Source organism: Salvia splendens, chromosome 11 (assembly GCF_004379255.2).
Source record: "Salvia splendens isolate huo1 chromosome 11, SspV2, whole genome shotgun sequence".
Lineage (NCBI taxonomy): Eukaryota > Viridiplantae > Streptophyta > Magnoliopsida > Lamiales > Lamiaceae > Salvia > Salvia splendens.
In genome coordinates this window covers 2792362-2808231 of record NC_056042.1, presented here as the reverse complement: position 1 = coordinate 2808231, position 15870 = coordinate 2792362, and the positions used below count along the sequence as shown (strand labels likewise).

The following is a 15870-nucleotide window of genomic DNA, read 5'->3' as shown; positions in this document are numbered from 1 at the left end:
ATGTGCAGGAGGGGAGGTTATATATCGAATGTCTACCTACTGCGAGATCAAACTCATCTCTAAATCAACAGCCATAGGCATTAGATATCAAAAAGTGCATTCACCAAAAAAAAAGGAATACTATAAAACCATACTGTAGGTCAAGTTTTTTCTGCTGGAGTAAGATGCCCCAACTGTTCAGCAAGGTTATTCACGCTCCTCATATTCCACCAGGGCACTCCATGATCGCCTGGTTTACTCTCATCTTTCTTGCCATCAGCATCTCTCTCCGACTGAAATTCAGATGAATTGTTCGAACCAGGATTTTCTGTTAGAAACTGTTCCCAAAATACATCATTGACCCCTGTTCTTACATTCGTTGCTGTCATTACTGCCTGTTCTTCAGCAGGTGGTTGCATATCTTGGGCACTAACAGCTCTCGGTGTAGAATTCATGTCAATATCAGGTTTCTTGCCTCCAACATCAAGATTAAGTTGGGTGAGAGATATGCCGGGGCTGAGCGCACAGCTTGTTGATTCAACTAACTCAAAGGATGTATGAGATTTTCCCAAGCATTCACCAACTTCAAGAATTATTTTCTCCCAGAACGACACAGAAGAATCTATCTGATCCAACAATTCCTTGTTGAAAGTCAAAAGAGCATCCGCATCTGAATTGTCAAGTGACAAATTTTGTGAAGATGGCCACTGACAATCTTCATTACTGGTTTCTTCACATAAGTAGCTGTTTCCAGGAAACCTTCTCTTTCTATCATGCCCTTCCATTTGCGGCACAAGATCAGGTTGGTGCAATGTCTCGGCTAAGGAAGATAGCATGCTTGCATGATGTTGCTCCACATTTTGTGCGCGTTCAGCCAAAGCTCTCATTTGCAACGCAAGCTCTTGTTTCTCCTCCTCGTGTCTATGCAATTCCATATTGAGTGATTCTTTTTTACGCTTGAGCCTCTCAATATCCTCCTTAGGGCACCCGCAACGCGTGCCGCCGGCGTTCCGCGTGCCGTTCCGCCGGAACGGTTTCGCCGCAGAACGCGTTGCGGCGCACCATTCCGCTCCCATTCCGTTCCGCGTGCCGGCGGCACGGAACGCGGCACGGCTTGTGCCGCCACGCGCTGGGGCGACGTGGCGCTCCCCGCTTCGTGCGTGCTTCCCACTCGCCGGCCCGCGAGTGGGACACGTCAGCGATGACGCAATAATTAATTTTTTTAAAAAAAAATGATTTAAAAAAAAATTTAACGGTCATATTACCGTTTTTTTAACTTTTTTTAATTATTTTTATTTTTATTTTCTTATTCTATAAATACACCTAATTTATTACATTTCACACACAACTACACATCTACACATCTACACATCTACACAACTACACATCTACTCTTCCTAAACCAACATCAATTCCTCTCCAATTTTCTATTTCAATCTCCTTCACAAAATGTCCGGTGACGGGAATTACGGCGGTGGCGGCTCCGGTGGGTGGGATCTCAACGCGTTCGGCGATTGGGAGACCATGTACAACACACTTGGTGGTTCCGGGTCGTCGACGCCGGGCACCCAGGGGTCGGCGACGCCGGGTGGGTACCAACCACCCACTTTCGATGTGGATGCCTACGCTCGACCACTCGGCTCGCGGCTTTCTCAGGGTTTGTCCCAGATTCGGGAGGATATCCCCGTTGAACCCACCCAGGGAGGAAGCGTGGAAGCTCTAGGGCTGCGTCTGAGGCACCCGAGGAGGAGGAGGAGGAGGAGGAGCTGGAGGATCTGGGCCGGCATCCGTACAACAACGAAGAAACTAAGGCGGTGTACACCGCCTGGCTCACCGTCTCTTACGATCCCATCGTCGGGAACCAACAAGCCGCCAAGTGCTTCTAGGAAAAGGTCCGTGATGTCTACCACCAGACTAAGCCGAAAGGGGCCCGGAAGCGCAAATATACAATGCTCCGTGCTCACTTTGGCCGAGTCGACGCACAGGTCAAAAAATTTTGCGGCATCTACTCGGCCGAAGCGGCGAACTACCAAAGCGGAGCTTCGGGCGCCGACATTCTGAGGGCGGCTTTGCGCGTCTTCTACCAGGACACCGGTCTACAGTTCAAATATGTTGATATTTGGCAGCTCGTCAAGGACGAGGAAAGGTTGGCCGGCGGTGTCCGCTCGAGCTCGGGCTTAACCTCAAAGCGCACGAAGCACACGGCGAGCGGAAACTACTCGTCTGGTGACACCGGTGAGGCCAGCGAGGGTGAACGGCAGGTGTTTGGGGGTACGGGGGATCCAACGCCCGACGAATACGGGGGATCCAGCCGTGGGCGCCGTCGGCCGCAAGGGACGAAGGCGGCGAAGGCGGCTAGAGCGAGGAAGGGCCGAGGCGAATCAAGCCAGTCGGCCTCGGGATCGGGCTCGCGGGGAGGCTCGAACACACTTATGGTGTGGACACTTCCCGCTTCTCGTACACCCAATTCACGGCCTGGTGGAACGGAATTGTGCATATGGCAGCACAACTTGGCCTTCCGACTCCCCCTCAACCTCGACCGCCTCCGGAGGATGATTCGCCGGCGGAGTAGTTTTTTTATTTTCCCACGTTTAATTGTGTGTTTTTTATTTTGTGTTTTTTATTTTTTTAGAATTTTAATTGTGTGCTTTTTTTTATTTTTTTAAGTTTAAGTTGAATTTTTTTTTAATGTTGTGTGTTTTTTAATAAAGTGTGTTTGTTTTTTATTAAAGTGTGTTTATTTAAATTGAATTGGGTTGGAAATAAAAAAAATGAAATTGAATGAATAGTAATTTAAGGAACGGTTAAGGAACGGAGGGTTGCAGGTTCCGTTCCTTAGTTAAGGAATGGAGTAAAAAAGTACAGTGGGGCCCTTAAATAGTGGTTTAAGGAACGGTATAGGAACAGCGTTGTGGATGACCTTATATCCTCTCCTTTCTAACTCAGTTAGGGGAGGTAAGGAAGCCAGATTTGGTGTTGAGTGACTGTGAACAGGCTTGCGTCTACGAATATTCTTCAAAAGGTGGAGCTTTCCTCTGACAAAAACCTTCATTAGCAAATTCCCAATGTTCAGGATCGACTTTTCTGAAACCCTAATAACACACAAAAAGGGATCAAACACATATAAGCTGTGATAAGAATCTGTCCTTAAATAGTGGTTTAAGGAACGGTATAGGAACAGCGTTGTGGATGACCTTATATCCTCTCCTTTCTAACTCAGTTAGGGGAGGTAAGGAAGCCAGATTTGGTGTTGAGTGACTGTGAACAGGCTTGCGTCTATGAATATTCTTCAAAAGGGGGAGCTTTCCTCTGACAAAAACCTTCATTAGCAAATTCCCTTTGTTCAGGATCGACTTTTCTGAAACCCTAATAACACACAAAAAGGGACCAAACACATATAAGCTGTGATAAGAATCTGTGATCATAAAATGTAAAAGCACTAATTTAAACGCATTTAGTTGTCGAAAATGAACTACTCACACATGTATTTAGCAGCCTAATAAAGCTGGAGAAATTGTTGTGCTTGAAGTATCTGGGCAACAGCTCCCTAGAAAACTCCGGAGGGTTCCATACAATGAAACTTGTATTGCTCTGACTCCAAGACACAATCGAGTCTGTAGCATCTCATACGTCTTGGCAAGGAAAGGCGCCACCGAGTTAGAGCTACATGGAGCCTCATCCATCATGGTAACTTTATCTCACAACGACAGATGCCCTAAACTATCAAGAAGAAACCAACTCAAAGGCCTGCTCAACGTTCAATGTATCCTTCAACTTTCACCGAATATCAAATGGACTATCTTTTCGTTTCACATTAACAGCAATACTATCAGAAGATCCTTAAGCATCCGAATTAAGACTAAAACATTGGGAATAGAAAGCAAAGTAAAAAAAAATCAGAAAGGGAGATCGATCTCACAATCGCTCACACTGATATTTTCTCGAAATCAATATCCCACCCCCTCTTTCTATATCCAACCCCTACAAAATTGAAATGAACAGCTCCCAATCAGAATCCCCTCAATCGAAATCAATAGCTCCCAAAATCCACTACGTCCAATCTCTCCAGTAACTCGAGTTGATAACAAGTCAAACGCAACAATCCAACCTACAACACCCTGCAATTCTACCAAGAATAACATAAATACTCAAAATTAGAAGAAAAATTTCAGAATAAGGGATTAAATTTGCCGACCTTTCGTAATTAGGTATTCAATTTGCTGACCTTTCGTAATTTGAGATCGAGGCATGCGTATTCTTCGAAATAAGAGATTTCTGATATTTTATCTTATTTATGTTCTTTTCTAGTATTATTTCTCTCTAAGCATTTATCAATTACCTAAATTACCTCCTTCAAATTTTTAATGGAGAACCTACAAAATTTGTCATCCTTGCTTGAGCTATGGCTTGGGCGCAATTGTATCCGATCCATTGACCTTTGTGGACTAAAATGCATTAAGAAGCTCAGCCTTCAAAGCAATCGCTTAGAGTAACCACAATAGGGGAGCCGCAGCTCCCTATAACGAGTGCCACCAAAGGCCGCGGCGTGCCCAGGGGATAGCCACGCCGGTGGCTCGGCCGCGATGCTTGGGCACGAGCCGCGGCTCCCCTATTTTCAATTTTTTTATAAATATTTTTAATTTTTTTTATAAATACCTCATTCCACCCTTTTTTACATCACACACATTTTACACCATTCTCTACAATTTTTATAAAATTTTCCAAAAATACATTTTTTTATAATTATTATAGTCCGATAATTTTTATTCTACTTAAATTAAAATACACTACAAAAAATGAAAAAAAAATAATTCATTTGGTGGCTTGGGCTTGTCCACTATAGTGTGAACAAGTATTTTGGTGGCCCGGCCAAGTTTTGTGGCTTGGCTAAGGCCCTGGTGAAGGGGTTGACAGCAGAAGCGTGCATAAATTACCGATCACATAAATTTAATCTATTTAGCAGATTATTTAGACAAATTCTATTCGCGTAATTATCACATGTATCATGCTCATAACTTGAATTGAAATCATGCTTTAGAATATGAAATCCCTTAAACATGCATACTACGGAGTTAGCCAAATTACCTCGTTGATTCGATCAAGAATCGAAGATAGCTTGCGTCTTCTCCACGTGAAGATCTTCAGTACTCGACCTCGAACCTTCTGACTGGTGTCCCGGACTATACGCTGATATTTGTGTGGGCAAATCTCACCAATGTACTATGACTTGAATAACGAAGACAGAAACTGCTCATGGAGGAAGCACAAATTTCGATCTCTCTCTCTCTAGAGGGGGACGAAAATTTTGATAGAAAAAAGTGTGTTTTCTGTCTCCTTTATTCTCCTATTTATATAAGTCACATATTAGGCCCAGTCAGGGATCTAAGGAAGAATTTGGATCAGGCCTCACCCAATTAGCTTTTTACTAATTAAATTGAATCCACAATTTAATATAAGTTTATATTGGAATATTACAAACAGCCACTACAGAAGTAATATTGCACTTCCTTCCAAATCCGAAATTACAAGTATTCCGGGTTTCCTTTAATTGCATTTAATTTATTTCCCGCGCTTAAGATAGAAACATCCATTAATTAATTATTGTCTGTTATGGACTTAATTAATTAACATATTTTAATCTCCAAGAGTGGACTTAGCAAGAAACTCTTATTTATTATTCATAGAGTAATTAAACTCTAACTAGCTAGGTTCCGAATAATAAAACCTTGTTTCGAGCTCCTCTTGTGGATGTTATCAAACGAGACTCTCCTCGCGCATGATTCAACGTAATAGCAATCCTAGCACCGCTAGATAATGATCACCACTACCCAATATACCTGGATCGTTGGGTGACGAAAAACCCGCACCTTTGGTAAGTCAAAGTAGTAGATACTCAATATCGTATGCTCAATGCTAACGTACATTGATTAAGAAATTAATTATCAAGACCTCATCTTTCAGTAGATAGCATAAAGACTCGTCTTGCTGTTAGATCCATTCAGTGCTATACCACACCAACGCCATCTTATTTCAATAAGGCTTAGAAATAATCGGACTGACATTGCAACCTTTTGCGATAGGTAGTCTAGGGCTATATAGGTTGTGAAATTCTTATTTTTCTTTGTTTAGAACTGACCATGTTACCTTAAATTGGACGACGCCCACAACCGGTCTACTTAAACAAAGACTTAGACTTTGTTACGTTTGCTTATACATTTAAATATGCAATAAACAACCATTAAATGTAAAACATAACAACATTATGACAAAAAAATAATCTGTTGCATTTATTGGAAAATAACAATTAGAGTTTTACAGTATCCAATCACTCGAAAGGTGATTTCTAGTATACAAAACCCTAACACCCGGGGCTCTACTATTGTGGATAACATCCATGGCATGACTTGAGGTAGCTACGTGGAGTTAATAATGCTACATTTTACAGAAACTCCTTAAATTCAACTTCTTTTAAGGAAGGGTTTCCGCATTACTAGAGATGAATTCACATGCCCTGATTTGCAGGAATGTACTACACTGGAAGAATTGTACCTGAGCCATAGTGGTATTACAAAAATGGAAGGCTTATCAACTCTAGTCAACCTCCGGGTCTTGGATGTGGCATCAAATAAGCTCACAGAAATAACTGACATTGCCAACTTGACAAGGCGTGGAAATCAATCCATTATATTCCAACACTTTGTTACTTTCTGATGTTTGGTTACCACCAGGTTGGAAGAAGCGTAAAAATTTGAAGGGGGTAATTTAGGCAATTGATAAATGGTTAGAGGGAAATAATATTAAAAAAGAACATAAATAAGATAAAATATCAGAAATCCTTTATTTTGAAGAATACGCATGCCTCGATACCTAATTACGAAAGGTCAGCGAATTGAATTCCTAATTACGAAAGGTCAGCGAATTGAATTCCTAATTACGAAAGCTCAGCGAATTTAATCCTTTATTATGAAATTTCTCTAATTAGAATACATGGCCAGAAACTAAGAAATGCAAAATCAAATTACTCACACATCAAAATAACTCATATCTTCCTAACTCATATCTTCAAAATAACGCATATCTTCAAGCGAAAGCATCAACTTTGAGACTTGGCCCAACTTTTTTTTGGAACGGTTCTCTGATACCATAATAGAAATCTTTGGGTTTCATCCTAAAATCAATCCTAAAATCAATTGGTGATAGGAGGAGATGCCCATGAGACTTATATAGTGAATTAAGCTTTCTGTGTACACCAACGTGGACAGACAATTGACAAATGGTTAGAGGGAAATAATAATAAAAAAGAACATAAATAAGATAAAATATCAGAAATCCTTTATTTTGAAGAATACGCATGCCTCGATACCTAATTACGAAATGTCAGCGATTTGAATCCCTAATTACGAAAGGTCAGTGAATTTAATCCTTTATTATGAAATTTCTCTAATTAGAATACATGGCCAGAAACTAAGAAATGCAAAATCAAATTACTCACACATCAAAATAACTCATATCTTCATAACTCATATCTTCAAGCGAAAGCATCAACTTTGAGACTTGGCCCAACTTTTTTTTGGAACGGTTTTGATACCATAATAGAAATCTTTGGGTTTCATCCTAAAATCAATCCTAAAATCAATTGGTGATTGGAGGAGAGGTCCATGAGACTTATATAGTGAATTAAGCTTTCTGTGTACACCAACGTGGATATTTTCAGCGAATCACCTTATAAAAACACAATATGATTCCACCGAATACCTCCAATTTCTTAACGGTCGCGTGCTTCGTTTGTGTCGGTTGGCGACGATTTATATATTGGAAACTGTGGAATTATTTCCAAATCAGGTTGGGGTATTCTAGGGTTTACACATTGTAGGGAATTTGAGAGCATTTCAGTACGTAACAATCATCGTCCTTCTCCTTAGAGCATTAGCAATGGGGTGCCCTAAGGCGCGCCCTATGGCGCACCACGTCAGCAGTTTTATCCTCCTATCTCCCCACCTGCAGTGGGGCGCCCTAAGGCGCGCCCTAAGGCGCGCCACATCATCATTTTATTATTTTGTTTAATTAATTTAACTGTTTTCAAATAACAAGTAATGAGTAAATAAAAAACGGTCTAAATAACAAACGGCAAAGTTTTAATAAAAAAAATTACATCATTGAACTAATAAAAAAAAAAACTAAGTCGGACCAATTCCCAACTTCTGACGCAGCTCATCGAGTAACGCCAGGAGATATTCGGCTTCGTCGGGGTCGGTACACTTCTTGAGGGCCCTGTGCGTCTGCAACATCGTCCTTGCCATCGACGCTGTTGCTAACGACTCAAACGCGGTGGCCGTCTGGGTCGGGAGCTCTACCGGGACCGGAGCTTGGGTTGCAGCGGTCGACGATGAGGTCGCGGTCGCCTTCCCCTTGGCCTTCGCATCCTTGACGCCGGGAGGACGCCGGAAGGATACCGGTGTGCCGGAACTCCCTTCATCCACGTACGTCCGGTTGAGGTCAACCGGGTGACTGCCGCTGCCGCTGCTCGTGTAGTCACCAACTTCGGTGACCTTCGTCCTCTTCGGCGCACCAGTGTGCAGAATTCCACCTTGGAACTTCTGCTTCTCCCACAAGAGCACCCAGATGGCCTCGTGCTTGAAATCGCCGAACATCGACCGGTACGACAACATCGCTTTAGTGCGCACGTCGCTCGCGCTCTCGCCGCTCACCTGTGACCGCGTAAACTTCTCGAACTCCGCCGCGTACAAGTTCACTTGCTTCTTGACTTGATCCCAGTGCTTGCGGAGTTGCTCACGCTTGCGCTTGTACGCGGTCGGCGGCTTGACCAAATTGTAGAGGTCCGCGATGCGTTCCCAGTACGCGATCTGTCGCTGGTTGTTTGCGAATATCGGATCTTCCGATATATCTACCCAACACGGGGCCAAAGTGAGAGTTTCGTCGTCGTTGTAGTTCGTACGGCCGGGGGCGTACTCATCGCAATCACCGGGAGGCGGCAACTTCTGCGCCCGCTGCCGGTTCCGCTTCTTTCTGGCTGGGGCGGAAGCGGTCGCGGCGGGGTCGGGATCGGCCGCTGCGGTTGGCAGTGCGGAGATGGCTCCATGTCAGACAACCCATACGATTCCGTACTGAAATCGGGATCGTAATGGGCGTTGGTGTCGAACTAACGATAATCGTCGGGTTCTGTACCCGGCCAATGCGCCCCTGCGCTAAACGTAGGACTACTGGGGCTTGAATTCATTTCGTAGTAATTATGTAAATGTAAGTTTCGAAAATGAAATCGCGTGAAATGAAATGTTACAAATGAACGGTATTTATAAAAAAACGAAACCGCGTGCCATCGTCCGCGGTCGATCATCCGCGACCTCCACAATGGGGCGGACGATGGCGCGGACGATGGTCATCGTCCGCGCTATCCTCCGCGACCGAAGTATAGGGCGCGACTATCGTCCGCGCCTTATGGCGCGCACCCGGAATGGGTGCGGACAATGGATGGCGCGGACGATGCGCGCCATCGAGCGTGCCATCGTCCGCCCATTGCGGATGCTCTTATCTCTTGTGTAGGTTCTAGGCAGCTGACGAGTATACTACTAATATTTACTATTAAACGCCCCTCAACTTGTGTAAAATGCTGAAGATAGCCCCACTATTTTCCGAAATTGCAAAACGGAATGTATACGAAAATTTATTTTAACCATTTTAAATCTTATTTCAGCTTTTAAATTTTACTACTCATATCCTAGTTCAAAAGTAAAAATATTCTATCTCCGCCTAAAAAAATAGACTATGTTTAACCAATTTAGGTCATCCACCAAAACTAAACTATTTCTAATTATGGAAAATTTTAAACAAAATGCTACTACCTCTATCAACAAAAAATAGACATAGTTATGATTGACATGCTTTTTAGTGTGTAATTAGTAAAGTAAGATAAGAGAGAAAAAATAAAAGAGAAGTAGTGTTAGCCATATTATTAGTAGTATTTCAATTTTTAAAACATCTATATTTAGAAACTAGTCTAATTTTGGTGGACGGTCCAAAATGGTAAATCTTGTCTATTTTTTATGGATGGAGATAGTATTAACCACACACCATTTTATAATAAGGACCTCACAATCCACTAACACTATTTTCACCACGTATTTTCTCCATCTCTTTCTTATTTTACTAATTTCACATTAAAACCCGTGTTATTCACAATTTTGTCTATTTTTTATTGACGGATGTAGTATTTATTTATTGAATAGTGATAGGGAAACTAGAGATCATGAATTTAGTCCACTTTAACAACGATCTAGTTCACTGTAAGAGTGATTTAGTTCACCACGAAGGATTGAACCAAAACGCCATTACAGTAAACTAAATCCTTCACATGGTAAATATTTCACTATAATGATGTTTTGGTTCACTACTTGTTTTCAAATTCATATTGTAAACTAAAACGAACACATAGTGAACTAGATCATTTTGATCTAATGACTGAAATTTGTTCTCTAGTTATGCACTTAATATTAGTTGTACTTTGATCATCTCCCCTTATTTATATATTCATAAAACTTACATCCTTGCCCATTTCATTAGATTCGGGGATAGTATTATCATCATAGTAGATCTGTAGTTACCACTAAATATCCCATTAGTCATATACAGTTGGTTTTAGTTGGAAAACAGTGATTGCTCAAATCTGAGATGGAACTAAGTGGTTGCAGATTAAGAGGGTTTGGTGACATACCGATTCTTGCAATACACATTCTATTTATTATGTCTTCAACAATTAGTTCTCCCAACAGAAAAAAACATTAGACATGCCCTCTCCAAACACTAGTAATGTCGAATCGAGATCAAGTAAGACAAAATGAATGACAACATTATTCTAGCAGAGAGAAGAACTTGTAATTAGCTTTCGAGAATAGTTTCTATAAAATCTACGGTTTGTTATTTAATAACATCAAACAATTTATGAACTTAGAGTTAGTGGCAGATACATGAGTTAAGGGTGAAGGGTTTAAGCTCCCACAACACAATTTTTTCCTCTTTAGTCCTTACTAAACTAAATGAAGATCAATTGTCAGAGGTTGTAGGATTAGGAGGCTGAACATAGTTTAAATTATAGTATTAGTAATACTACTATATGACATTAGTTTTAAAATGTGGAGTAATAAATATATTATGGTGTGCTGTCTTTGTTGATAGTAGTAGTATCTTTAATACACATTTACCAATTCAAGTATAAGAAAATACTAGTTGTACAATAAAACTTCTAGCAGCTTCCGCTCCTATTCAGAGTATATCATAAGAAATACACTAAAAATTTGTTTCATTTTCTATTTGACTAATCTAGTTAACAATTTCAACATTTTAGATAGAAGATAACCTGCATTGCACCAACCAAATTGCGCCACAATAAAAGGGACAAGTGTGCCAATTTCACAAATTAATACACAATTTTGACATAGAATACAACTACCGTAAGATCTTGGTTTTGAAGCACCAATTAGGATTAATTGATCTTGCGTCAAAGTCGTGCTAATAATGGATGGGGAGTTTATGAGATAGGAATCAAATCCAATCAATTTAAATTTCTTTGAATCTTCCAAATGAAAATGACTTGTCATCATGGGTGAATCGTTCAATTTAATAACATGATCTATATGAGAGGTTTGAGTTCATGGAGACTTGGGCTAGGTTTTGAACCCAAAACTAAAATAGAATCAGAAAAAAATCAATTTAAAAAATTTAAAAAACGTCCAAAATGTTTGGCTATTCGCACGTCACACAAGTGGCAAGGCGCGTTGAGGGATGTCTCTCTCTTTTTCTCCGTTGTGCGAGCACGTCTTGTCATCTTATCCGCAATTTGTCCCTTATCATCTCGTTTCGACTAGGCACACTTCCCACTTGCAATGTTATGGGCCTTAAGTTTTCTGTTGGTGCATTTTATGATTGTAGGTTTTCTCTTTCTTTCTTCTATATACGCTTTTATATAAAAAAATAACATAAATTCGTTGAAAATATTGAACTTATTAGGAATTACAAAAATTGGTTGACGACTTAACAAAAATTTGATTTGATTTTTAAAAAAATATCCTCTTCGTCTCATTCAAAGCAAAACCTTTCTTTTTCGGCATAAGATTCTATGTGAAATTTGTTAACGTGTTAGTTTGAGAGAGGATAAATAGAAAAAAAAAACACAAAAGTTGAGAGAGTTGTGTGTTTACTTTTAGAATCGTGTCAGTATGTGACTTTAAATAAGATGTTCCAAAAAGGAAATTGTGTATCATAAATAGGATTATAGGATCAAAAGGATATTCATTTTCCTTACTTTTTTTCTTAATATTTCCTTCTTTATTTCGGAATCATGCTTTAATTTTTTAATCTTCAATTTATCAGTGTTTAAGATGCATTTATATATTTAAAATTTATTTGTAAATCTATAGCAATGTTGCCAATTAAAGTTTTTAAGATTTAAGACTTGTGCTCTAAAATGTCATTTTTTTTGTTTTATTAGTACAAGTCTAATTGATTGAACCACAAACCAATATATTTACTTATTCGATTATCGATATACTTGCCACAAACTAGTAGTCCATATTTTTACTAATTCGTTTGTCGATATACTTTTTAAAAGTGATATAATCATTTATTTTATATGGTTGGACATGTCCAATTAATAGAACCATAAACTACTATGTTTACCGATTCGTTTACTATATATGTCTCATTCAACGTGACACATTTGTTTTTCGCCCATGTTTTAGAAAAAAAATATAAATAGTTAAAATAGAGGGAAATTAAAGCAATAAACTCTCATCTACATTATTCTCTATGTTACTTTATTTTCTCCATATTTTAACTATTTATTATGATTTTTCTAAAGAATAATGTTATGCGGCCACATTATGGCCAGCCATAAATTAATTAAATAACAAAAAAATTGATTTTTTTCAAATTTTTGGTTTAATACTACTTGATTTTACTTTTACATCATCTTCATTATATGTTGCTCAACATGTTAGTGTTGCTCTTTCGTAGTTTTTGCTCAACTTATTACTACTGGCATTTCTTGATTGTTGCTCAACGTATACAGTAATTCGTGATATTAATGTGTTTTACGTAATGGAATTCAAAGATAAGTATCAACTCACAAGTCCATTCACACACATATAAGTTTATATCGGTAATTCTAATTTTTTTACACATGTAAATGGACTAAATTAACTCTTTATGGCCGGCCACATTATGGCCATTTAGCATCACTCTTTTCTAAAATATGTGAAAAAAGAAGTACTCCCTCTGTCTGTGAATATGAGTCTCATTCTTATTCGGCACGGATTTTAATAAATATTAAGAAAAGTGAGTGGAATAAAGTTAATGGAATATGAGTACCACTTGCATATATTAGTTTTAAATGATATGTGAGTGAAATGAGTTAATGAAATGTGGGACCTCTTTACCATTTATGATAATTATGAACCGGAACTCCTATTCACAGATGGATCAAAATGAAAAAACTGAACTCCTAATCGCGGATGGAGGGAGTATATCACATGAAATAGGACAAAGAAAGTAAGTAGTACTTTTTTTCAAAGTGATATAATCATTTACTACAATTTCTACTATGTTTACTGATTCGTTTACAGTATAAGTACTTTTTAAAAAGTGATATATAATCATTTACTCCAATTTCTTTTATTTGGACAGTGTCAAATGGTTGGCTCTCAATAAATTGCACTAGAGTAAAATGGCAAGCATATAGATGGCCCATCCAACTCACTAGAAAAACTCCACTGCCGCCCACCATATTTCCCGCCTATTTTGCCGCTAATTTACGATTGTTTCTTTTAATTTGTACATTTGGATTATATTCCATGTGCTTTATTTCTATTCTATTTTATTTGATCATAACTAAAATTTAGGTAATGCTTCAAAATTAAAACTCGCGCCTACAAGTTAATTGCAGACCTATAATACTGCGATTATTGCTCATCATTTGCTATAATCACAACCAATTTACTTTGTCAATTCTCAACCAATACTTTATTTCTTCTACCACGGTTTAATTCATTTAAGTGAAAGTGTATTGATCTTACCTGATCCAACTATAGATAGTTTAACCAGATTCATTTATGTACAACATTTAAGAATGTAATGTCAAGTAAGTTAATTTAAAAGAAAATAAAGAATAAAATCTGAAAAATTAAGTAAAAACTGATATGGGCTAATTTTGTTAAAAAGGAAAATAAATTCTTTACGAAAATGGATGAGGGCATTGAATATCTTGGAGGGACAGAGTATATTTCATAGCTTATTTCAAAAAAGAATTATTAGTCGAACACATGTGTATTTATTTAAGAGTATCTCCAATGAAAGAGGTAAATGAAAAGGTAAAGTCACTATCATATTCACCTTTTTTTCATGAAAAATCATTCTCCAAAATGGAGAGATATTTAAGAAGGTACTATACTTTTTCCAATTTTGAAGAGTCTTCTCTATATTATTTTCTCTCTTACTTTACTATTTCTCCACTTTTACTATTTATTACTATCATTTTTGCAAAACTAGTGCAGAAAAGTAAATGTGACTCCTAATGCGGGACAGAGGTAGTAGTCTAAGTTTGTTTTAGTGTAAATCTAAAAATGAGCTATTTTACTTAAAAATCTAAAATGTGACGAGTTTTATAGTACTACTATTAGATCGATTTGTGTGTTTTGTCAATTTCATTTTTTATTTTTGAGTACCATTAGATATGGTTGTTAATATACTCTCTCCGTCCTAAAAAAATAGAATAGTTTCATCATTTTGGGTTTTCTCAAAACTAAACAAAGTTTAAATATAGAAAGTTTCCAACAAATAATATTCTTACACATCAGTTATAATGTAGATTTCACAATTCACTAACATTCATTTCACTGCATTTCCTCTCTATCTCTTTTTTTTATTTTTTCTCATCTCTCTTATTCTATCATAAATATTAAAATCTATATCATTTACAAATTTATCTATTGTTCAGAGACGGAAGAAGTATTATTTAAAGCTTAAATAAATAATAGTAAAGTAAGTAATGACAAAGGTGATGGCCTGCAAATAACTATGAATAAGAATTTAAAAGTATTCATCATGTAATTATTTACAACAAAGTGACAAACCATATTAGGTATGAATGCCCATGCATGACGGTCCAACCGGCTGAATTAAGTACTACATCAATCCCTGAAAGTTTGTTCCATTTTTTCGTTTCCATCCGTCTCCCAAAGTTTGTCCCATTTTTTACTATATCTATACCAAATTATTTTTATTAATAATCACTCCATTATGTTAATTAAACCCCAACTCAATCAATGCAAATATCCTATTTAAAATCATAGTAAGATGCTATTTTTGCTATTAATTGTGTATTTGCTTATCAGCTAAACTAAACTTTGTCGGTTTGTCCTATATAACATGCCTATATGACCATCTCCAATCTATCACCAAAAATATTATAAAATTTGAATTTGATGTAAATAGTTGGAGTAAAATTATTTTTTCATATGACATAGTTTTAAAAATGAGTTTGAATTAATGTAAATGGTTGGACACATTTAAAATTATTATAATCAGGCTCCTATTTATTTGACGCATGCCTTGCTTATTTTAATTAATTTTTAAAAAGAAATTATAAAGCACCGAAAAATAAGTGGACCCCAGGATTAAACGGTGTGGTCGGACATTATCTTCGTAATCCAATCCAGTTAATTATTTCAAAGTCCTAATCCGCTGCGCACGTGCAAGTAGTTGAATATGTGATCATTAAACGTGGGCCCACATCCAGTTGTACTGATGTCAAATTCGAAATTTCCATCAAATAGGTATCTAACGAAAATAAGTTAAATCAAATACTTGTAAGTTGCAATACGG

The 15870-nt window shown here is 38.0% G+C and overlaps 1 pseudogene; it reads right to left on the bottom strand.

Moving 5' to 3' along the window:
- Nucleotides 1–140: 140 nt before the first annotated feature.
- Nucleotides 141–3665, bottom strand: LOC121755227 (annotated as a pseudogene).
- Nucleotides 3666–15870: the final 12205 nt, after the last annotated feature.